This window comes from Rattus norvegicus, chromosome 5 (assembly GCF_036323735.1).
Source record: "Rattus norvegicus strain BN/NHsdMcwi chromosome 5, GRCr8, whole genome shotgun sequence".
In the NCBI taxonomy this organism is placed as follows: Eukaryota; Metazoa; Chordata; class Mammalia; order Rodentia; family Muridae; genus Rattus; species Rattus norvegicus.
The window spans coordinates 55,736,465-55,762,400 of NC_086023.1; the positions used below are offsets into that span (position 1 = coordinate 55,736,465).

The following is a 25,936-nucleotide window of genomic DNA, read 5'->3' on the forward strand; positions in this document are numbered from 1 at the left end:
TAAGAGAAGTAAAATATTCTGGAGCTGAGATGACAGACCACTCAGTAAAAGGAACTCACAAGGACTTAAGTTTGATTCCTAGAACTACATTACAAAGCTAAGTATGAACTCTTGACAGGAAATCAGGTGGGCTACCAGTAGATTTTTCACCTCTCCTTCTGCTCTTCCAGTTCCAATCCCATAGTCTCATCCTCAGCTCTGTAGCAGATACTTACTACAGTCTCTTTCTTCACAGACCCTTCCCCAACAAAGGTCTGCTCCAACCTTTCTTTCCCCAACATATCCCCTTATCTCTGCCTCCTAAGCCTGCAGATATTCCTTGGGAACAAACCATCTGGGCAAGCCAGGGAAATGGGATCACTAACTGAAGACCTTTACCACACCCCCCTTTCCTCACAACTCAATGCCCCAGTCTCATTCTTAGCACTGTAACAAAACACTTACTGTAGACTTCTTTCTCCCATATCCACAACTCCTATGAACTCATAGTAAAAGTTGCCATCATTCCAAAAGCAATTTAGAGATTCAATTCAATCCCCATCAAAATTCCAACACTATTCTTCACAGATCTTGAAAACACAATTCGTGGTTTGATACGGAAACATCAAAACTAACAAACAAAAACCCCAAATAAGAATAGCAAAATATTAATAAACCAGTTGCTTCAGGTGCCACCATTTTTGTTTTCAAGTTGTACTACAGAGCTATACAAATAAAAACAACATGGTATTGGCATAAGAACAGATACATTCATGAGTAGAATTGAATCAAGGACCTAGACATAAATCCACACACCTTATGGATGTGTGATTTTTTAAAATAGAGAATCTAGAAATACACACGGTTTAAAAAGACAGCTTCTTCAAAAAAATGGTCTTCTCAAACATAAAACAAGGTAAACTGAATACTGGGCAAGAAATAGCTTTGAAATCAGTGGCACAGAAGAATACATTCTGAATAGAACACAATATTACAGGCACAAAGATAAAAATAATAAATGGGACTTCATGGAAGTAAAAGCTTCTCTTAGTGGCAAAGGACACAATCATCTGGACAAAATGACAGCCAATAGAATGGGAAATGATATTTATGAATTCTATATCGAGTAGGGACTAATATCCAAAACATATAAAGAACTCAAAAAAGTAAACATCAAAAAACCAAATAACACAGCTGAAGATGGACACCAATTTAATCAAAAGATTTTCAGTAGAGGAAGCTCAGATAGCTAAGAAACACTAATAGAAATCAGGGAAATCAATACCAAACTGCTTTAAGATTCTATCTTAGATCTGTCAGAATGGCCAAGATCAAGAGCACAAGTGACAACTCATACTGGTGAGGATTTAAAACAAGAAAAACATTCATTGCTGATGAAAATACAAACTTGAATTTGGAAATCAGTGTGGCAGTTTTTCAGAAAGAGGAGAATAAGTCTACTTCAATAACTAGCTATACCTCCCTTGGGTAGCATACAACTAGTGAGGGCTTCATCCTACCACAATGACACTTACTCAACTAACTTCATGTTTATGCCTGCAGTTCTGAATAGGCTGAAAACTGCTCAAGCTTTCTTGCTTCCAAGATGATTGCATCCCTTGTTATCTCCAGAGGCAGGTTTAAATGTCCCTTTACATTTCCATTTTCTTTCAGTTCCCTGGGTTCACTTTCTTCAAGCTCCAGGCTTTAATTTATGAGTCATTCAATGAATACAGAAGAATAGCAAACAACTTCCCATTGTGCTTTTTCTGCTTCTTTATTAACTCATTGTCCTACAAGGCTTATCCTCTGAGGCATTCCTCTCTCTCCCTAATGTCATTATTTTGGTCTAGACAAATTTCACTGATATTCTTGCTATTGTTTTTTTTTTCTTCAGAACTGAGATTCTGTGAATTTTTAGAATATGTCTTATTTTACAGTAGATCCTAAATAAGATTAACTTTCAACTCTCTGCATTGTTGATGACTTGAACTTTAGGAGGAAGAGTTTATGCGTTATGTACAAAGAGTAAACTGGCATGAACAACTTCCAGCCCTAATAATGAAGACATAAGAGGACCAATTCACAAGTTCACAAGCATGCTCATATAGAGCATCTAAACTAGTATGATGTGGAACCTGTTCTTTCCTGGATGTATAGCTCTCTCACTCTGACCTGACAGAGACAGAGTATTATACACACATATGTACAAACAATCCTTGCCTCATTTCCAAAGCCAACTTAGGCTATGCCTTTCCTTCCCTAGACACAGCACATTCAGTTAAATCCTTCCTTTACTCATGTAATGCCTTAGGTTGTCTCCACTTAATTGTATATTTAAGGTTAACAATGCAGAATCAGAAACTGTGAATAAGTTAATTATGTAGTTGTGAATCTTGTCATAAATTTTATTTTCTATTTTTTTAATTTTTTCATACAATATATTCTGATTAAAATTCCTTCTCCTCCTCTACCTTCTCTCAGATCCTCTCTGCCCCCTCTCCATCCAAATTCTCACTCTTTCTCTCTGTGGTTAGAACACAAATTGACAGAATATCCAAGATACAATTCACAGACCAAGCTCAAGAAGAAGGAAGACCAAAATGTGGATGTTTCATTCCTTCTTAGAAGGGGGAACAAAATACTCACAGGAAGAAATAAGGAGACAAAAGATGGAGCAGAGACTGAAGGAAAGGCCATCCAGACACTGCCACACTTGGGGATCCAGTTCATATACAGTCACCATACTCAGACACTATTGCAGATGCCAAGAAGTGCTTGCTATCAGGAGCCTGAAATAACTGTCTCCTGAGAGGCTCTGCCATAGCCTGACAAATACAGAAACAAATGCTTGCAACTAACCATTAGACTGATAATGGGGTCCCCAATGGAGCAGTTAGAGAAAGGACTGAAGGAGCTGAAGGGGTTTGCAACCCCATAGGAAGAACAACAATATCAACCAACCAGACTCCCCAGAGTTCTCAGGGACTAAACCACCAACCAAAGGGTACACATAGAGGGACCCATTTCTTCACCCACATATCTAGCAGAGGATGGCAGAATGGCCTTGTCAGGTACCAATGGGAGGAGAGGCCCTTTGTCCTTGGAAGGCTTGATGCCCCAGTGTAGTGGAATGTCAGGGTGGGGAGGCAGGAGGGAGTCGGTGGGTGGATTGGAGTGGAAACACCCTCATAGAAGCCAGGGGAGGGGCATGGGACAGGGGTTTTCCTGATTGGAAACCAGGAAAGGGGACAACATTGAAATGCAAATAAAGCAGATATCTAATAAAAACAAAGAAAAAATTACACAAATTCATATATATATATATATATATATATATATATATATATATGATAAAACAAAACAAACCAGCAGAGCCAAAGAAAAAAACAAAAACATATAGAGACACAGAGACACCTATTTTTAGACACATAAATCCCATAAAAGCACAAAATGAGAAACCGTAATGTATATACAAAGGACTTGTATGGTTCACATGAAATGCTTTGACAAAGCATTATGAGACAAAGAAGCTCCATAAATGCAATTGAGTATGTTTTGTTTGGCCAACTAGTACTAGGCATAGAAGCTGTTTGTATACCCAGTAAGATTCCTTGGAAAACATTAAATTTTCTTCTGTGAGCATTTATTAGTTGGAGATAGCTTCTGGGTTAGGGATGGGAATGTGTGTCTACTTTCCCTCTCAGTGCTGGGAAGCCATCTGAAGCAGCCATGTGCAGGTTGCCAGTCTCTGTGAGACCATATGTGTGCCAGTCCAGCTGTTTACAAGTCATTTTTTTTCTTGGTACCCTGCTCTCTATCCCTTATCAAATTTACAATCTTTCTGCCTCATCTTTCACAAAGTTCTCTGAGCTTTGGGGGAGGGAATTTGATAGAGCTACTTAACCATTTAGAAATGTGTGTTTCCAAAGTCTCTCTGTTTCTCTCTGTCTCTCTATTTTTCTGTCTCTCGGTCTGTCTGTCCCTCTCTCTTTCTCTTTCTGTCTGTGTAATGTCTGGCTGTAGGTCTCTGTACTTATTCCTACCTGCTTTAAGAGGAAACCATATGATGATGGCTGGGTCAGTGTAATAAATTTTCATCTTTATCTTAATTCTTTGTAGCCTGAATGTATATATGTATTTGTGTGTGTGTGTGTGTGTGTGTGTGTGTGTGTGTGTGTGTGTTTGTAGCTGCAGTTCCAGGGAAATATCACTCCAGCCTAAATATGTCATTTTAAACTTATCAAGCAGGTTCAATTTAAAAACAAAACCACAAAACAAAACAAAACAAAACACACACATAAAAAATAACTTCTTGACATCTTAAACAATGACAGAAAACATTCAATCAACATCGTTTAGAGGAAAAGCCAAATCTTAAATATTTACTCTAAACCAAAGTATTATGAACATATGTGCAATAATACTTTGACACAGTACTACAATAGTTATTAAATAGTACACGCAAATACTTGGATCCATTTCAGCAAAACTTAGTAATACACAAAAGTCATCTCACAAAGCCAATTCTCATTTCTGTTTCAAGGTGTGTTTCACCTTGCACACAAAGGTGTAGTTTTTGAACATTGGTAGTTTTTGAAATGGACAAGTTACATTTATTTTCAGGCCTTTTCAGTGTAGTGGGGAAATATGGTTCTTTTTATTTCAGAGCAGGCCACGGACCACTTGGATTTCTTAAAGTGATACCCAAGTCTGAAGTGCTTGAGAACTGACAAGGGCCAGTCTTCTAAATACAACCTAAATTTTCTTTAGAGATAAAAATATGAAAGTGTGAAAGAAGAAATCAAGTTCCATGAGCAATCCAACAATAGATCTCAAAATTTAGAAGAGTTGATGTTGTATATAGAGATTTAGAAATAATTCCTATGAAGTCTAACAGTCATTTTGCTTCCTGTCAATTTGTTGAAGCCTCTCTTTCCAGGACTCAAGTCCTTGTCACTTTCCTTACAACAGCTTCACTTTAACAGCTTGGATTTCAATTTTCTTTCTCCCTCAGTAGATGAAAAACCAGAATTCTTGCTTTATGCTGAGGCTTGTCTAGTGTAACAGGAACAGACATGAGGTAGAAGCTCAAAGGTATAGCTCAGAGTTAGACTTGACTGGTTTTCCTCTCAGGACTGATCACATTGCTCTATGGTATACAGCTGTTTGTCTGTTCTCAGGTTCCAGTCTACAATATGAGGAATGTTGACTTGAGAGAATTAAAATATTTATTAAAAAGCAATACAGTTACTATGTATTCATGGGATAGCTGCAGTGATTACTAAAGGTGGATGTTTTACTGCTCTTGAATCATCTCACATCTCTTTCAAATACTTTTGAGTCATCTTACAAAAAGCATTCAATCCACAGTTACACACACACACACACACACACACACACACACACACACACACCCTGGACTATAGAGATTATGAAAAGCTCAGAGCAATAAGATATCCAAAGAGCCAGCTAACCTCTTAGTATAGTAGCCTCCCTATCTCTAAAAACTGAAATAATGAATTCTACCCTGTTTTCTTATCAGTGTGAGAGTGGTAGATGAATTTACATATTTATAAGCCATTTGTAAGTTATAGGACTGCATATAAATACACAAGCTTCATATTCTACAAAATTATCTTTTGGAAAGTCGTTGGCATCTTAGCTAAAAGCTTAATGTATCTTAACTACACCAAAGTGTTGGTTTTATAAATCAGTTTAAGAGTGGAAACTGCTATCAGCAAAAAATGAATCAGAGTACTCCTAGGGAATTCTGGGGTTCTAGACAATCCACTGCCATGCTGACAGCAAGTTTCTTCATCTGCCAATGCAAGATGGCATTATGACAAACTTTCAGTGTGTAGGGAGGGTTAAACAAGGCAATGCAGTAAAGTATCTTGGACATATGACTTGCATGTGGAAAATACTAAGTATACACTAACCTACTACTGTTTTCAAGTTCTTGTCATATGCAGAGTTAACTGCTAGAATGTTGATATGTACTTTGTTCACTGATGCTTAAGAAATATAACCAGAGAAGCATAACCCCTGCTATAAAATGAGGAAACAAAATGCCAATACATGCAAATATTTTCATTTAATCATATTTCTACTTTAAATATCTGTCAATTTCTAAATGTTGTCTTGTTGTTTTACTTTTCTATTTAAAAACTTGTCCTTTTTTTTCTTGGGAAAACAGAAGTGTATTTATCAAGGTACAGGAAACAAAATACTACACGAGACTATTCATACACAGAATTTATAAAGATTGAACTAATGGAACTAGAATGTGCAGTAGGTAAAGGCTGGGGGAATTGTGAAGGTGGAACTTTGGTGGGGGACAGATCAAAAGGAACACAATTTCAGTGAGATAGATGTCTTCCTAATCACAAGCTGAATTTTAAAAGCATTTGTTATTTCTAACATAAAATATGTCATGGGACCTTTTGCATTAAAAACAAATAAGCAAGCAAGCAAAGAGCGGTAGCAACAGAAGTTGTAACATACAGAAAAGAAAGCACAGTGTCACATTTGACCACTTACCAAGATGAACTGGGCTCCTCATGCTGGTGACTGCCTGTGCTCTTGATCTCAGATCCTCTTTTTTTTATGATTATTTCACTATGCTGCAGAAGGCACAAAAGGGGGAGGGGAGAAAATAGCATGATGCTTCCACAGTTGTAACTCATTTAGCTTTTACTGTTTTATAAATGTTTAAAACAATAATAGGGTTTAATAATAGGGATCCACTTCATGGGTTTGGTATTTTCCATTTTGAAGGCAAAATGTTGCCATATTTATCCAGAACATGGATTTATGCTCCTCTCTATGATGAAGGCATACGATAATGCTGTTTATTACTTAGAGGAATAAGGCAGACACACCTCAAGTACAAGACCAATGTGACGTACCATGTACATGCATCTATTTTTTTAATTAAATAAGTAAAGGTCTTACAATTTAGCCTTGGTTCTTCTAGAAGATAGGTGGACCATGGTAGTTTAAAACTCAGAACTCAGCCTACCTCTGCCTTCCTAGTGCTGAGATTAATGGCACTGGGAAAGGTTTCTCAGTGTGTCATAGCCATTGTCACCAGTTTTCCCTATGCATACTGTTGCAACATTCCCACAGCACGGGCTAACTATTGAATCATGATATTCACATGTGTTTATAGAATTAGACTTGGGGGAAATTTTAAGAGTTACTTCATAACAGGATTTTATTTATCAGTTAATTGCTATTGTCTACCTTAATAGGATATGTGATATTATAATTACATATTTGTTTAATTAGTATCTACCAACATTTTCTATTATCACCATTGTATGTTAAAATTACCTTCACTCGGATTCAATATCTAATCAAGAAATTTTGACAACACAGAAAAGATACAATCTAACCAAAAAGCTAGTATGATTCATCTTATTTTTATTATGCTAGAGACCCACCCCATCATTTTCTTTCTTTCCTTGCAAATTCAAATGTTACCAGAAGTTATTTCTTTGAAAGGAAACAGTCAAGTGGATCATAAGCAGAGCTCCTTAGCTTTGGTTGGTTCAGTTTGGAAATCTATTGTTTCGAATAGTTTATTCTTTTTAAAAGTAGATGTGAAAACATTCAGAGAATTCATGGTCGGTATGGAAGAATAAATAAACTGAGAAATCCTCAGAACAAAGGGAAAAATATAAACTGCATATAGGTGTGTGTGTGTCTCTCTGTGTGTGTGTGTGTGTGTGTGTGTGTGTGTGTGTGTGTGTGTATGTTCCAAATGTAAATGGGGAATCTTTTCTAAGAGGAAGCATCTATGAACTTTCATACCCCTGAAAAAATACCTCACAGAAGTAACTGACATGTTTCTGACTTCTCATAGTTGAGCTTCTTTTCTACCTAGCTTCTTTCTTAAATGTTTCCTTGCATCCATTTTTTAAAACATAACATTATTTATTCCTTTAAGTATCAACCTTTCCTTTCAGGCTTTGATGACCTTCAGTAATGTACAATTTGATAGACAGCTGCTAGACTTTCCTGAAGGAAGGACATTGATTAGTCGATTTCTGACCCACCGAAGCTCCTGCCTCTAGACCTGCTGAAGCATCCTAAGAAATTCACCTTCATCAACACCAGTACCACCACTTTTTCATACAGGAGTTCCTCCACCAGTGGTATCTGATCCTTAAATCTGGTTAGCCTGCTACAGAAAATGTTACAGGACTGTGGAATAAAAGAACTAGGGAACTGAGCTCTGTTTTCTAACAGAGCCTAGGCTCAATGTCTTCAACTCTATTTTCTCCTCAATTTTGCTATCATTTCTTATGGGTCTTATGAGAATTAAGATTGCTTTTCTTCATAGGTATCATCATCATTAATCTAGATCTCTATGACCAAGACAAATCTTACCGGTCGTCCTATCTCTACAGCAATGGACTGTCTCGTGATAAAGTGCATTTTTGTGTACTGCAGGCACTTTGGAAATAGCTCCTATCAAACTAAATGAGTTCTAGTATAAATAAAGAGTCGGAGACATTGCAGATGGCACTTAGGAATATATTGGTGTGACAGCTAGAAAGAAACAGTATGACCCTCTGCAATTGATGCTTTGTGTCGAGTGTAGAGTCCAATAAAATGAGCCGCATCATGGAACTAGTTCGCTTGATGAAATCTGTATTAAGCCTAAATATGAGCTTTGTCTGCTCCTTTAGTGAAAGTGGGAACAAGATAAAAGATCAAACTGTAACTTGACTCAGGTTTGTGACACAAAAACCCCAATGTAATGTGTATTTTCTACTCTAATCAAAGTGAGAATTGAAAGAATATTTGTATTATGTATGTTGCCTTTCTGTGACACTATTTCCAATACACCAAATCATGGCTTTATTTTTGTTCTAAAATCTCTGGCATAAGTTACACTTTGATTCATTTTTTAGCACTTTCATAGCTAGCTATAGCTCATTAAATTATGCTTGTATTATGTAAGATGCCCCGAATCTACAGTGTTAACCTACAAAGATTGTAGGATAAAGGGTTGTTTTAAGTGTATCCTATTTTTTTTTCACCTAGTTCAATGCAGACAAGCTTCCTAGCAAATTTTTTCCACTGCTAAGGAAAGCTTCAGAATTTGGTAAGGGAGATAGGGAGAAAAGGAAGCCACCTCAAGGCAATAGGCTTAGTTCTATCAATAGCCTGGGAATTTAAGCAGTTGTGTTGTCATAAGGAGTGGATTCTAGTAGCATAGTCTTTCCTAAAATAGTCTTCACCCAAATGTGCCTGTGAGGATTGCTCATTGAAGTTTGATTGCCATCTGTCGGGGAATTGTTTAGTGACAGAGATAATCACACAGCCTTCAAGTCATAAATGATATAGATCGACCCTCTTTCTCCTATTCTCTATGAGGATTTTATTGTTGACAAGACGGTTTACTGAATAACAGCTATGACTGTTGTTAGATAAATTGTCACACCTTAGTCCCAGAATTGTTCTCTATAACTACTCAATATATACATGGTAGTTCTCCAGATCACTGAAGAAAGCTGTCATGGCCACACTAGGATATACAGCATCTTTTAGCTTGAATAGCACCACATCTTTGACACAAAATGATAGTCACATTCCTTACATGATGAGTTTGTAGAAATTTTACACTTCTTTTTTTTCTTTCTTTTTTTTTTTATTAACTTGAGTATTTCTTATTTACATTTCGAGTGTTATTCCCTTTCCCGGTTCTGGTCACTTTCTTTTGACTATACTTTGATTTACAATATGTCTTTGAAAATATACACAGTATTACATTAAAAAATACATTCTACCATAAACAAAACATCCCACGACAAATGGAAAATTGTTCTGGTTTGTGAAGAATAATGAGGCCTAAAGTTAAAATGATTTCAATTTCACAAAAGTAGGCAGAGAAAGAACTAAGTGAGAGAATTATTAACATTTTAATGGATCATAAGTTGAAGTCTAAGATTGATGGTGTTGGTAGTGTGGGGGAGGGAAAGAGGAATTAGCAACAGCATGCTGATTATAATCCACAGATATTTCAGTCACTTATTATACTAGCTGTTAAATTTTTAAAATGGCCAAGCCTCTGAGGAAGATGGAAATAATATTGGATATAGAAAAGGCACATAGTCGTTGGTTTCCACAAGGATTTTTTTTTGTGTGTAAATGATTTCCTTTAGTTAGCCCCTCACTCCCTCTGTCTCTTCTACTCAGTGCACCCACCCATCCCTGCTTGAACCTCCTCACTCCCAATATTCCTCTTTTAAATGTTTTTCCTACTATTTATCTTCTACTAGCAACTTTGCTTTAAGATATTTGTCTTGGTTGCCCTTTCTAATTTCCTGGCTTCTAGAGTTGCTCCAATTTAAACATACAAAATGAAAGACACAGGAACACATATGAAAGGAAACATTTGATGTTTGTCTTTTGCCTTCACAATTTAGAAAGTTCTTACCCTTACCCACACCATGTAGTACACTCTTTACCGTTTCTTCCATCAGTTGTAAGTTTACAGTAGTGTTTTAAATTTCTGAACTAATTTCTGTTATTGTTTATTGTTAATGCAAGGAGAGAAAGGAATCTAATTTTTCTCTTCCACAGATAAACAGTCTTTATAGTACTTTTTGCTGAAGAGTTTGCCTTTTCTCCAGTGTGTGTTTTTGGACTCTTGGTCAAAAAACACGCTCATTTATATTTGTGACCTCCATTTTATTTCACTGACCCATGAGTCTGTGTTTTGTTTTGTTTTTGTTTTCCCATGTTAGGCTATCTTTACTATGGTTCTGTGATATAGGTTGAAATCAGGTATGATCATTATGACCAGCAATGTTCTTAATAAGCAGTTGATTTGTTAAGGACTCTTTTCTTTCTGTTTCTGTAAAGAATAGAGTTTCAATTAGAATTAGTATTTTATGGGAAGCCCAAGCTTGCCTCGAACTCGTAATCCTCCTGTCTCTGCCTCCTTCAGCAAATCCTACTGGCATAGGCCACCACAACCTATAAGAACAACAATGCCAACCAACCAGAGCTTCCAGGGACTAAGCTACCCAAAGACTATACATGGGCTGACCCATGGCTCCAACTGCATATGCAGCAAAGGATGGCCTTGTTGGGCACCAATGGAAGGAGAAGCCCTTGGTCCTGCCAAGATTGAACACACAGTGTAGGGGATTGACTGGGGTGGGAGCGGTAAGGGGGGGTTGGATGGGGAGGGGGACACCCTAATAGAAGGGGAAGGAGAGGAGTTAGGGGGATTATGGACAGGAAACCGGTAAAGGGAACGAAATTTGAAATATAAATAAGTACCCAATTAAAAAATAAATAAAACCAACACAGCTAACCCTCTTGTGAAATATTTAATTTTCCATCCTGAGTCAAAAACTTTTGTTTAATCACTCACCTTTGAAAAGTTTTTGAATGTGTGTAGGTTTACATGCAATATTATTAGTTTACTGACCTATTTCAGAGATTTAGTTGATTATGAAATAAATGCAGCCCATACTAGCTTTTAAAAAATGAGCCTTTTATGGGATTTGTGTATTGCTTTTTGGCAGAATTACCATTTCTATAATATTAATTTTGTCCTGCCATGAGCATGAAGTCTTTGCACCTTCTTCTAGAAACTTCCTCTATTTCTTTTTTCAGTATCTTAAAATTTGTATTATATAAATCTTTTGCTTCCTTATTCATATATATTCCAAAATATTTTTGTAGAATAATGTAAGGGGAACTATTTAGTGATTTGTTTTACATGATACTTTTTTATTGGTATGTAAGAAACCTACTGATTGTTGTGTATTAATTTTGAATACTGCTACTTTGCTGAAAATATTAAGCATCTGTGAGTGTTTTCTGATGGGACTTTTGGGGTCTTTTATGCGTTGAAACATATCATCTAAAAATAAGGATGTTTGTCTTTTTCCTTTCTTGTTTCCTGTTATTTCCTCATCTTATCTTGTTGCACTGGCTAAGACTTCAAGCTCCTTAATTAAGAAATGCAAAGAGTAGTATAAACAGGTCTTGTTTTTTACTTCAGTGGTCATGCTTCACCTTTTTCTGCACATAGCCTTCTGGATCAATTTTTTGCTTTTAGATTTGCCATCCTGTGAGCGAAACTCTCTATCAACTCCTTACCATCTAAGGAGGTACCCCAGTATACATATTCCTGGTGAGGATAATGAGGGTCTCTGAAAATATAAACCAACAAAACCCTTTTCTCCTTGCTTCTGTCAGATATGTTTCACAATGGTAAAACATGTAAGCAATACATAAGGTGTGTCATATCATTAGGATACACAGTTCCTTTTATAAGGAGGTGATTTTTGAGACACAAGGAAGAGTAATAGAATATGATAAAATATCAAACAGAATGTATTACCATTTTTTAATTTTAAGACTTACAAGTATCTACAGGATCTTAAAAATATAAAAAATGAAAATTATAAAATATTTAAAGTCATACCAGCCTTTCTGAGAAAAGGCTTCAGTCAGGATCCTCATCCACCAAACCTTGTAGTCAGCTCAGCGTGAGAACATTGAATACTAGGGTTAAATTTCGTACAATTCTTTCACTTTTATGGAATAAACGGAGAAAATGGAAATTTATTTAAACCCTACCTCTAAAATCTCATAATTCTTATACTAAAAGTTAAAACATTTTATTATGCATTTGATGTTAAGATATTCTGTGATGATAACGCTGATAGGGTCAAATACACAAGTAAGGAGACCTGAGATTGGACCGGGTTTCTCTGATATTTTAACTCTAGGTTTTGTTTCTTAAATACTCAGTTTCCAAATATGCTGAGAAAAATTCACACATATTTAATAAAATATTAATAAGATTGCAAAGCTTAAAGAAAATAAAATCTACCATTTTGTACCCAAATTTTTATCATTTTATTATATTTTTACTTAAGGAATGTTAGGATTGGGAGGCAGGAACAGTAGGTGGCTGGGTGGGTGGGCGGGGGAACACCCTCATAGAAGCAGGGGGAGAGGAGATGGGATAGGGGGGTTATAGATGGGAAACCAGGAAAGGCGATAACATTTGAAATGTAATTTAAAAAATCCAGTAAAAAATAATTTTTAAACTTCAAGTATATTTCATTATATTCTTCCCCTTCTATAAATCTTTTCATATCATCCCTCCCCTTCTCAACCTACCGAACTTTACGTTCTTTCTCAAATAAAAGCACAAAAATAATTGCAGTTTCATTTCTGTTTGTCAACAATTCCTGAACATGAAGCCTGTCCTAGGATGGTTGATATACCCAGTGCCACTTAATTGAAAACAGAATTTCCCTCTCCCAGCAGATGTAAGTAGCAGTGCAATTGTTATTATTTTCCCTACTGGTTAGGTTTTCATTCATTCATTCATTCATTCATTCACTCATTTCCTTTTTAAAAAAATAACAAAATAAAATAAGCTAAAACAAAATCTAAAATTTTATAAATAGACCTAACTCGTTGGATTCCCTATCCTAGGGCAGTGAAGACTTGAAATTCAAATCATCTATTGTGTAGAGAATTATGGAAATAAAGACCTAGCAGCATCCTTAAATGGTTGGTTATTGACTGCCATTTTTCTAGTGAAAAAAAAGAAACAATATGCACATTCAATAGTCATGAAAATCAACTTAAATGCTAAAGAAAATTTAGAATCAAAAGAGGCACCAATGAAAATAGCTTTTCTCATTCTTTGTTAGTATTCCTATTATTAGTAGCCCCAAAAAAAGCATCTTTCAGTAGAAGGATTAAAACAATATCCAGATTCAGCTAAACCACCAAAATTAAACCAACAGGTCAACAAGCTAAAGAGGCTTACAGCAAACAAAGAGAATGAGATAGCAATGCAAAGCCTTCCAGAGAAAAGAACATTTCCAGAGCCAGAGGACTCGACAGAATTCGATAATATATTCAAAGATCTACAGCCAATCCTTCTTAAACTGCTAGAAAGAACAGAAGGGGCACTCTCCAACTCCTTTTCCAAAGTCGTTCTAACAGCAAAACCATGTAAAGACAACAAACACTGAAGACCATGTAATGAAATCCCAACATCAGGCACGAGAAGCCTACTTTTGAGTTGTTGATCAGGGTTGCTACAAGATATGACTTCAATAAATCTAGGAAGTTGGCTAGGTTTCCAGTATCAGGACTCACCCCATTTTTGCTTGGGTATTAAATCAGGTTAGAGAGCTGTGGGTTACTGCCAGGATATGCATATTATTGCACCTTTAGTTTATTGCAATGTGCTGGTTGTCTTTATCACTCTTAAGGTATCAAAATTGAGTAGGACGATTGGTTACTTCCCTCTTTTGCAAGCTTGCATGGTGCCTTCTGGTAACATAAAAGGCTGTCCTCAGAGAGGAGGGATTTCAGGTCATTTCCAGGTAGGAGTCTCTAAACATTGTGACTGAAGTACGCGGTATGTTTAGCAGTAAGGACTTATCCTTCATCTCTGGAGGAAGAAGGGCAGCAGCAATAGGCAGTATGTTTTGTTAATAATGTGTATGAGTGTGGGCATGTGTGGACATGAGTGCAGGTGGTTCATGGAGGTCAGGGTATCTGATTCCCTGGAACTGGAGTTAAAGGCATTTGCAAACTTCCTGATGTGGGTACTTGGGAACTCTGTTCCATTGGAAAAGCCCTAAAACATTCAGTCATCTTTATAGCCTTTTTTTCTCAATCTTTATTAACTTGGGTATTTCTTATTTACATTTCGATTGTTATTCCCTTTCCGGGTTTCCAGGCCAACATCTCCCTAACCCCCCCTCCCCTTCTATATGGGTGTTCCCCTCCCTTTGTCATACCTTTCTCCTTTTTCTTTCCTTTTTTTTCTCTGTTTTCTTCTTTAATTCCTCCTCCCAACTCTTCCACAGTGAGCTGCATTAGAGCTACATACAATGTCTCAACTGAAGGATTATTTTTAGGAGTATGCATGTCTTATCACCACCCCCCTCCAAAAAAAGCTTACCCTTCACCAAGTGCCCATTAAGTGTCTATAAATACTTAGGAAGGAATGGGGGTGTAATGGATTCTTCTTCCATTATATAGATTTATATGTCCAGGTGTGGCGACTCATAACATCCTCTCACCACTATGAAGGAATATTGATAGATCTCATATTGGACAGGTAGTGCTGTGGTATTTAGAGTGCAGAGGCATGTTCTAAATTTTTCTGTCACACTCCACAACAGGTTTTTGTGTGCTGTTCATAATGTCATCTGTAATATTCCTTGTGCTTTGAAAGAAGTAAACTAGGAATTTGATTTATTGTTTAACATTCAGCAGTATCACCACTTAGTCTGGTTAAAAGTCTCTGCATTTACCACTGTGTGTTATACAAATGAGCTTCTCTGACCAATGTGGACAGTAACACTAATTTATATATATATATATATAGCATTATTTAGGCAACAGTTTGATGAACACACCCTGTACAGATAGCCTTCTGTATCGGTAACTTCCCTACTAGGGGATATTCCCTCTATGTCCTCCCTATCCATGTGCTTTTCCTCAGGTCGAGAGTACCAGACAGATTGCAAATCTGTTCAGAGAGATTTGGTGCCACTGTGTCAGCAGCCAAGACTTTTCCTGTGTTTGGTAGTATAGTTTTCAGGGTCTACACTGAGTAACATTCGGATGACCATCCTCCCACAGCAGTTAGCATGGTGCCTTCTATCACCATGAGTTAGTCAGCAGGGTGAAAGCTTCCATCCCATTACCAGCTTGATTTCTCTGTGTCTGTAGAAAACATGTGGTGTCTCCAGCAGCAGGGTCTTACTATGTAGTTTTTTTTCTGGGCTTCCAACATATACATGTCTTGTTTTGTACATACTAAGCAATTATATTTGTATGAAAGCATAAAAATTTATAAAAATTATAAATCTATAACCAAAGTTCTAGATCGAAATGTATAAGTACTTTCCTTGATTGTAGGACAAACTATCAAAGAAAGACATATTGGTTCACAACTTTTTTAGCACAGTCCATCATTGAAAGAAAGGCATGGCACAATTTCCTGTTTGTTATATAGCCCAAGATGGTGGTTAATGTAATGATATCACCTATACTTAGAGGAAGACTACTAACTAAACTTAATTCAGAAACCCACTTTCAGACATGCCCAGAGACTTGTATTCAACTCATTCTCTATTCTGTCTACTGGGCAATCAACATAAACCATTGGAGAAGCCTTTCATTTTACCTTTTCTTCAGACTCACATGTGAACTATGTGATTGAATAACAGAACATGACCCACAGTTTAAGAAATTGTGTTACAAGACTGAAAAGACGATGACTTCAACCATGAAAAACTAAAGTTTAAGAAAGTAGTTGTGGTACAAAGGACAAATAAAGACAGATTTTTGGTATATAATGATGAGGTCAACCATCTGAAAAATAGGGTAGTGAGTTATTAGAAACATTTTTAGTAGATGTAAATACCAAATCCTATCTATTGCTTTGATACAAGAAAAGTCGAGTTTAGTGCTGCAACTTCCATGTAATATATTTTCTAATATAATATAAATGATAAAGGAGATGAATCTCAAATAAAAAGAAAAAAATCCAAAATCAGAACAATAAGATGACAGCTAATGTAAAGACTGCTTAGTACAGAGAAGAAAGAATAAGAAATTGAAAATGTGGTCATATTTCAGAAATCAAATTATGCAGAGCTATAAGAAAGAAAAAAACATGCTGAATTCAAAGGAATGAAAATTGGATTAGCTTGAGATATTTTAGCAGTTGTAGGGGAAGACTGAAGATAAAAGTGTAATGTCTTCAAAAACTCTGAACCCAGAAAATAAATGTACCAAGGTATTTTATGACTTTCTACCAGGGAACTGAACATTTTTTTCTGAAAAGAAAATTGTTCAAAACAAAACAAATTATAGTCTAGCAAATGCAAAGAAAATATAGATAAATGTACAGAATCCATGAAATATTGTTAAGCAAGTTGTTATCATTACATTTTATTTGGAAATATATGTGATATCATACACAAATTATTAGTGCTAAGAAACAATAATTTAGCATTAACAGGGCATCTGGAAGGTAATGCATACTGTTTTGTTCTGTCTGCATGTGGGTATTGATTCTAAGTAATTTCAGAAGTTGGTAGAATAACAGAACCAGCATGGGTCTGTGCTAGGTCCTCTGCATATATGTTATGTTTGTGTAACTTGGTATTCCTGTGGATCTCCTAATAATGGGAGTGTAGGAGGCAGGGCGCTTCTGGTTGTTTTGTCTTCTTTTGAGACCCTTTCCTCCTACAAGGTTGCCCTCTACAGTCTTGATGTGAAGGTTATGCCTACCCCTATTGTAACATGCTATGCTCTGTTTGCTTGATAACTAACTCTGGAAGCCAGCCCTTTTCTGAAGGGAAATAGAAGAGAAGTGGATCTGAAGAAGCGGAAAAGTGGTGGGCAAGTGGGAGAATTGAGGGACCAGGAACTGAGGTCCAGATGGAAGCAAAGACAAACAGACAAACAAACAAACAAACTGATCTAAAGTGTAGGTCAGTCATGTATGGTGGCTAAAATTGCCTGGCTTAGGAGGTTGGCCTTTAAGAACCTGAGAACAGCCTGTTTTACATAGTGAGTCTCAGTCTATCAAGGATGACATAGCAAAAAAAAAAACAAAACAAAACAAAACCAAAACCAACCAAACCAAAAAAAACCCAAAAACAAAAACAAACAAACAAACAAAAAATAACCAAAAGCAAAAAGCAACAAAAAAACCACAAAACAAACAGAAACAAACAAACAAAAAAACAAAGTTTAAGTAAAGCCTTAAAGATTACTCCCACCAGAATGCAACAAGGTAAAGAGAATAGGCAAAGCACATTAACAGAGCACATCCCATAAATCCTACAAAGGTATTGAGAAGAAAGGTTTGGAAAGAAAGCATAGAAAGCATAACAAGTGGGGGTAAAAGATAATCTAAGCTTAAGTAGTGAATTTTTTTTAAATATGTGACTACTGTGAAGAGAACATGACTTGCGAAATTTCCCATTTAAAAGCAAGAGACTCAATTTCAGGAAAGAGAGGGATAGACAGAAAGGAAAATTCCAGATTTCAGTAAACAACTTTGGGAACTCACACCCATTCATATGTCCATACAGCTATATGTAGGCAATACTCTCACTAGCTGAAACTGGCACACTTATTTATGGGTCTTAGATATCTGTATCACCACCCTGTGCTTATCTGTGTCCTTAGTTGCTGTCTACCAGTTGCTGTTATTTGAAAATTTGTAACAACCTCACTGCTTTATGATTCATAACATTTGCATGTCTGAGTGAAGTTTTACAAAAGAAAAGTACCTTGTCAATAATATAAAATAGTGAAGCAACTTTAAGAGTTAATGTGGTGATGTAAAATTAGTGTGAGACAATGTTCTGAATTAAGTGTTACAAGTTAAAGAGAAAAAAGGAGTGTGAGAAGGAAGCATTGAAGATGGGACCAAATGGGTATAGAAGAAGGTAAAGGAAAGGAAGAGAAAGAAAGAAAATGGGAAGAAAGAAAGAAAATGGGGAAAGGGGAAGGAAAGAGGAGAGGAAGAAAGAAAATGGGAAGAAAGAAAGAAAATGGGGAAAGAGGAAGGAAAGAGGAGAGGAAGAAAGGGGGAAAGGGAAGGAAAGGAAAAAGAGAAAGGAAGATAGCGAGAAATTAGCTAGAAGAGAAAATAGCATAATAGGAAAGTGATACTAATTCCAAGTTTTAGTTTCTGGCTTCAAAATGAGAGAAACGGAGAGGAGAGGAGAAAAGAGTAGGTGGGAAGGGAGGTGAAGAATGAGAAGGGACAGAAGGAAAGGAATGGAAGGAGAGAGAACAGAAGGGGAAGGAGGGGGAAAGAATGGAGATGAGGTAAGAGAGGGAAGAAAAGATCTCTCCTACAGCATCTTCCACTCTGTCCTAAGGACTTTTCAGGCCTATATGAAACACCATGATCTCTACAGGCAGATCCTTCTCCCCTCTGCCTATCCATTCTCCAGGACAGTGCTCTTCGCTATCCCTTACACACCAGATTATCTGTATCTCTTCTTTCCTCCCAAGTACTCATAGTAAGTTACGAGGTTTCAACAAGTAAGGGCTAGACATGATTCTTTCCAATATAGATACTGATGACAGACATTTCATGTTCTCCCCCCACCTTTCAGTCACTCATGGATGGGAGGGAACCTAAACTAAGTGTGTCTAAAAATGAGTAGATGTTTCACACGTGTTTGTCACTTGGGCCCTCAGAGCAAATATTTCTGAACAGAGTGGTGTTATTTGTTATTCAATATGCTTGGTTGAGAAAATAAACTTTAAAGTCAGAAATTAATTAAAAGAGCTGATAATAGCACAGGGCTCTAGAAATGGCTTATAATTTCATACAGTGGGACAAGCCAATAAACACAGCAGTGAAAGCCATTCTTGATACGCAAGTATTGCTTTTTAGTGCCATAAAAATGTACTTTTGGGAGAGTGGCACATTATAGTTTAAGTGAAGCTCTTCATTAGATGGTATGAGAAAATGAGGCATGAAAGGAAGATGGAAAAGCCTCCTTAATAGTTCCTGTGCAGATAATGTAGGCCACAGACAATCAATAGCCATGGCTCATTTATTTTATGTCCTTGAGCACTTAGAGGCAAAATGTTAGTGTTTGCTATCCTGTTGGCTTTCTTGGCTCTGTGTCAGTAATGAAAAAAAATGGATTTGCATGCTGCAATGTGAGTTTTACAAATATAACTCAAGCAAGTAGTTATTGTTAACCAATATGGAAAGAAGTATCTTGTGTATTATTTTGGGTCCATTACATATTACCTTTGGGTCCATCTAAGCAGTTCAGATAATCAATTTTCTGTCTCCATAGTGAGTAAAATACTTGACCCATACGTCCTGTTTACATTATAAAAACATACTAAATGAATTCAAATGATTTAACAAATTTCTTAAAATATCTGTTTTTAAGATAGATTGTTGTCATTGATAAAAGCCAGTCATTAAATCAATGTACTCTATATACTGCTCAGTTCATGGTTTTTGAGTCTGTTACTGTTTCCATTAGCAACATACTGTTAGGTATCCTGTATGATAACCATCTACAATAACCCCCCTTCCATTGAGAACAGAATAGCATGCAATGCTAGCCTACACAGTCAAAAGCACATTCACTTTATAAGGCTGACATTCTTTGGGAAATAGAAGTTAAAGAAAAAGTCTTCAGTAAGTAGTTCCTTAAGAGTCACCATTTCCAGCAATGCATAGTTGTGTACACCAAAGATCTGTAAGGATAGGAAAGTTGGAGAAGCAGATCAAAGCCAGTGACAGACATATAGTGAGCTTCAGGCCAATTTGAGAACCACAATGATATGAAGACAAGGGTTGGGGACTGTGAATCAGTAGTAGACTATTTGATTAGTATGTCCAAGTCACTAGATTTGATCTCTTGTGCTGAAAAGTAAAACAAAAACAAAAACAAAGATTCAGGTTTGAATAAAGAGAGGAGGATTTAAATGCTATATAATATAAATGAATCATCCTGCTTTTATATATTAAAATTATATAAAATATTAAATTTATAAAATTATTAAGTATAAATCAATTATGAGTTATATAAGAAGTAGACTTTTAAACTTATTCATTGAATTCACACACAATTTGGTATCAGTCAAGAATATGTTAAGAAAGTCTTACTAAGAGAATGGAAATAGTCTTCCTCAATTAGAAACCTTCAAGGTGTGGTCTTCAGGTTCAAACTGGTGCTGACATCAGGGAGGTATATGGTGACAGTATAAGGACCATCATAAAACACAAAGGGTAAGTTAAAGAAAAGAGAAACACTGCTCAGTCAGTAAGCCATCAGCAGCAGAAGAAGACCTAGAAAAGACATCCATGCATGAACAGTATTCAGCAGTGGTCTGCTCTGGAGAATATCTTTAGTTCCGGTTCCAAATTCTAAAATAGAAAATACAGAATAAATCTTCCTACAACACAAAAGCTGTCAGCAAAGGTCAGCTCAAAGTTGCATGTAGTCTCCAAATGTATTGTCATTTCAAATTATATCTCAAAATATATTTTTAGGAAACAGCTTTCTTAATGACTCAACTTCAAAAAATCAAAGAAAATATTATCAATATTACAGTTTTGTAAAAAAAGTCTTTCCTCTGTCATTTCACTATATTTCCTCTTATATTTAAGTATTGGATAACATAAAACACTACGTTACATGCCTGTTGAGCAACAGAACTTCACAGGTACATGTAGTCACTCTGGAAATCAGTCTGGCAGTTCCTCAGAAAATTGAAAATAGTTCTACGTGAGGACCTAGCTATTCCACTCCTGGGCATATACCCAAAAGATGCTCCAACATACAACAAAGACCCATGCTCCACTATGTTCACAGCAGCCTTATTCACAATAACCAGAAGCTGGAAACAACCCAAATGTCCCTCAGTGGACAAGCTAGGGTGGTGAAGGAGGTGAAGAAGTTTGCAACCCCATAGGAAGAACCACATCAACCAAAAAGACCCCCAAAATTTCCCAGGGACTAAACCATCAACCATGTATACATGTGGGGACACATGGTTGCAGCTGGATATGGAGCAGAGGATGGCCTTAATGGCCATCACTAGGAGGGGAGCCCCTTCATCCTGTGAATACTTGGCAGCCTAGGTTAAGAGAATGCTAGGGCACTGAGGTAGGAGTGGGTGGGCATGTGGAGGAGCACCCTCATAGAGGCAGGGGTAGGAGAGGGAATACATATGTGATCTGTGGAAGGAAAACTGGGAAGGGGGATAACATTGAAATGGAAATAAGTAAAATAACCAATAAAATGGAGAAAAAAATCAGAGGAACAGAAGAGGCAACATGCACCATAGAGAAGCCTATTGCCTGTTGGGTCTACTACACAAAGAACACTCAAGGAAACACAAGCTTGCAGATCCAGAAGACAGAAACAAGGAAGTCATCAAAGATAGAATATACTCCATGGTAAAAACCCTGTCTTTGTGGCTAGAGAGATGACGTATTGGTTAAGAGCATCCCAGCAAACCACACAACAGCTTGCCACTGTCTGTAATTTACTAGTCCTGGGGTATGTGACACTTTCACACCAATACACATAAAATAAAAATTTAAAATGTGAAAACAAAGCAAAAAAACTTGTCCACTTTGAGTAGTTAGTTTTCACATATGAGGACCTGGATAAAAAGATCCAGGAGGCCATGAAAAGTAAAGAAATTGACAAGAGTAGGATATAACAATGAGGAAACCAACGTGGATATAGCTGAAGATTCAAGTCATGGAAAGTTACACACCAACTGTTTCGCTCAGCATGAGCCAATCTAAGAGATGGCCCTGGAAAGAAAAATGAAATGAGCCCACTGACAGAAGGAGGACTAACTCAAGGAAATATGTTGGTCCCCAGGACATACTAGCTAAGCACAAACAGCTATAACGACTTGAACACTGTTACTGAACAATGTGCCTGATGTTTGGGGAATATCATGAAAACTTCACTCCAGTTCGCATAAGCTAAGGAAGGAAGTGAACTTATTATTTTGCTACTAATGGAACAAAGAAGATATTGAACACACAGAAATCAACATGGTTAGGGCCAAAGGCAAAAATAATAAATATAAATTACATGTTCCTCTGCTGTTCTAGTTTAATCCCTTAGCTGTAATCTATTGACAACATTCAAGGATTCAGATAAAGTGGGTGGACAAAGAAAGCAACATTGATACCACTACATTTTCTATGTTTTGAGAAGAGCAAATAAAAGGTTATTCAGTCACAGTCTTAATTTGTGACCAATTATACATTGAATTGCAAAATCTCGTTTTTATGAGCCAGATCTTATAAATATTTAGTCTGTATCATTTGTTAGAAATGGGTCAAGTGATCATTACAAACCATATTAAACAAATATACACTAAGGAGAGAGGGCTTCTGTTCCCTTAGGGCTTCAGAATATAAATATTACATTCATGGTTCTTTATTGACCCTGGGGATAGCAATTCTACTTTTAGTAACTACTATATAATCTGCACTTGGAAACAAGGGTGTACAGCACAGTGTTAGAACAAGATAAACTAATTTTCAGATTTATATTCAAATCTATTTTATGTTTTTCATTAACTTTTAGACTATGTATCACTTATTATTTTATCTTCCTATTGTCCAAATATTTTTCTTAGCATATCAATAGGAAATAAAGTTACATTAGAAGTTGATGTGGCAGTTATTTCTTAGAAACTAAGACCACTCAAAAACCACTGATGACATGAATTAGGTAGCCTTTCCCCCCCACACACCTTTTTCATTGGATATTTTATATATTTACATTTCAAGTGTAAATATGCTTCTATGAGAATACTCTCCCTCCCAATCACCCACTCCCATCTCATCACCCCGGCATTCACCCACACTGGGTAATCAAACCTTCACAGGACCAAGGGCTTCTCCTCCTATTGATGCCAAACAATGCCATCCTATACTATATGTGACTGGAGCCAAGGATCCCTCCATGTTTACTCTGTGGTTGGTGGTTTAGTCCCTGGAAGCTCTTCTTCTTAGCATGTACATGAGAGTCAGTTATTTCTATGCAAGAATGTTCATGCCCCTCCCCCAACTATTAGCAGGCGTCACTAGTTTTACTGTTTTCAGAAGGAACCATTGATCCCTCCATTAGTAATAACAATACATGCCACCAACATGCTTACTTCGAGTTGCTTTAACTCTATAGTGTGGAACCACGGGAAGCAGGGCTGGGGCAACAGTGAAGTCAAGGTATGTCTAAACCCCGGAAATCTCTTCTTGGCATGTGAGAAATTCTGGAGATTCTGTCCCACCTTGCTTCCCTCTCAGGATCCACTGGATTGTGATCCCTCCCCTAATAATATTAGGGGAAATAGAGGTCGAATAGTTATATTTGACTTAATATCACTACTCCATTTCAAGTAATTCTATTTTAAAATTCATACTCAAGAAATAGTCAACAAAGCTCTTGCTGAATGTTTTACGGACTTATCTACATTGGGTATGTTATAGCTTAAAGGGACTAGTTCAGGATTTATAACAAAAGCAGGAAAAATCAACCCTTGGATGGAGGATAGTGAACACATAGTAAGCACCAGAGTGAGGGAAGAGAAATCACTCTACTGTTAGGATTGACAATGAGCATAGGAAGTGAAATTAAGGTGGAACTAGTAGGAAAACTGTGAAATACTTTTCTCTTGCGTGGAACCTAGATTGTGTAGAGACATACACAGTCACAAATACACACACTCACATACACGCACACACACACATACAGATACACATATACATTCACACACAAGGTGATAATTAAAGGGAGTAAGTTGTCTTGGGAAAAGGAGGAAGTTACAGTAGAGGACAGGAACAGGAGAGGGCAATGCAGAGGGAATATGGTCAACTACATGATACACTTGAATAGACTAGTCATTACAAAACCCATTGCTTTGTACACCAAATATACATGAATAACTTTTAAGAGAATTATCTTTTCTTGTCATTAGCCTATATTTGAATATATCTCTGAGGAAGACAGTACATATTCCTCAATCAGTTATAAGAAAATCTATCCACAAAGATTTGTTCTGAGTAGATCTCTGTTCCAAGATCCCTGGTTATGAATTCAACTCAGATTTACACTTTAGATATTTGAATGAGTTTATAATTCAAATACAAATTGAATGAGTTTGTCATCCTTCCTCTTCTCATAATGGACTTGAACATTTGGAATGACAGCAAGGCAGAGAATGGTGGCTTGAGTATGCTTAGCCCATGGGAAGTGCTACTATTATGAGGTGTAGTCTTGTCAGAGTAATTGTGTCACTTTGTAGGTGGGTGTTGAGGGCTCCTAGCGATCAAATTCTGCCCAGTAGTGAAAAATATTCTCCTGGCTTCCGTCAGTTCAAGATGTAGAATTGTCAGTTCCTCTTCCAGCACCATGTCTGCTTGCATGCTACCATGCTCCCCAACATGATAACAGATTAGACCTCTGAAACTCTAAGCCCAGCCTGATTGAATGTTTTCCTTTATAAGAGTTGCCTTGGTCATGGTGACTCTTCACAGGAATTCACCTCTAACCTAAAATACAGAGGTAAGCACAATATAGTAGTAAAGAAATTAAAAAACAAAACAAAATTTTATATGTGGTTGATTCAAGTTTCATTAGACCATACATTCATTAAATCACATGTGAATTGATATATGAAAAATATATGAGTGGATGTGTGCTCAGGAGTTAACAGCTGTGTCAAGACCGAAGACACCCAATAGCTGTCATTAGTACATACAAGAAAATGATTCATTTACATTGTTTATAACAAGCTTCTACTGTGGATATAATCAGAGTCAACTCATTGCAAAAACAGCACAAATAAGTCCTGGTATTTGCTAAAGAATTTCACTGAAGTGTAACATTCAGTTGCTTAGAGCTAAGATGACAGTGACAGGTTCACTGTGAAGACAGCTTTTTGAATAATATATTTTGTCATATTTGGAAGGAATAATAATAGGTATTCAGATCAGTTTTTCTTAGTGAGTGGGTTGAGTATATGTGGGGTAATTCAAGATTTAAAATTCAAGAAATGTAGACTTGGCTTTCTTAAAGCACTAGCTTAAGACTCAATATTGACATAAAAACTCATCGCCTCTATTCTTCTCCTGTTCTATTGGTATTTTGTTTTGTCCATAGGTCACTATTTCAAGAATATCATTACACCTATTGGGATGTCTGTATATTACTGTGTTAATACTCATTATTGACACCGGCAAAGAAAGTGAATGCTTGCTCATACATGTTCTTCTGTAGAGTCAAAGAAAGGGTGATTTCTCTTAGATGACTTGAAAGATCACTTGTAAATGCACCTTCAGTCAGACACACATGAAGTACCAGAGGGAAATCCTTCTTGCCAATGGTCCTATTTATTTAGC

The 25,936-nt window shown here is 36.7% G+C and overlaps 1 protein-coding gene across 12 annotated transcripts in view; it reads right to left on the reverse strand.

The window, feature by feature from the left end:
* Positions 1–25,936, reverse strand: part of Lingo2 (leucine rich repeat and Ig domain containing 2) — a 1,322,423-nt gene that overhangs the window by 570,215 nt on the left and 726,272 nt on the right. For all 12 annotated transcript variants that reach the window (XR_010066383.1, XR_010066382.1, XM_063287596.1 and 9 more), the window contains one exon: positions 6,523–6,605. The gene's annotated coding sequence lies outside the window, so the exon portion shown is untranslated. The remainder of the gene's footprint in view (positions 1–6,522; positions 6,606–25,936) is intronic.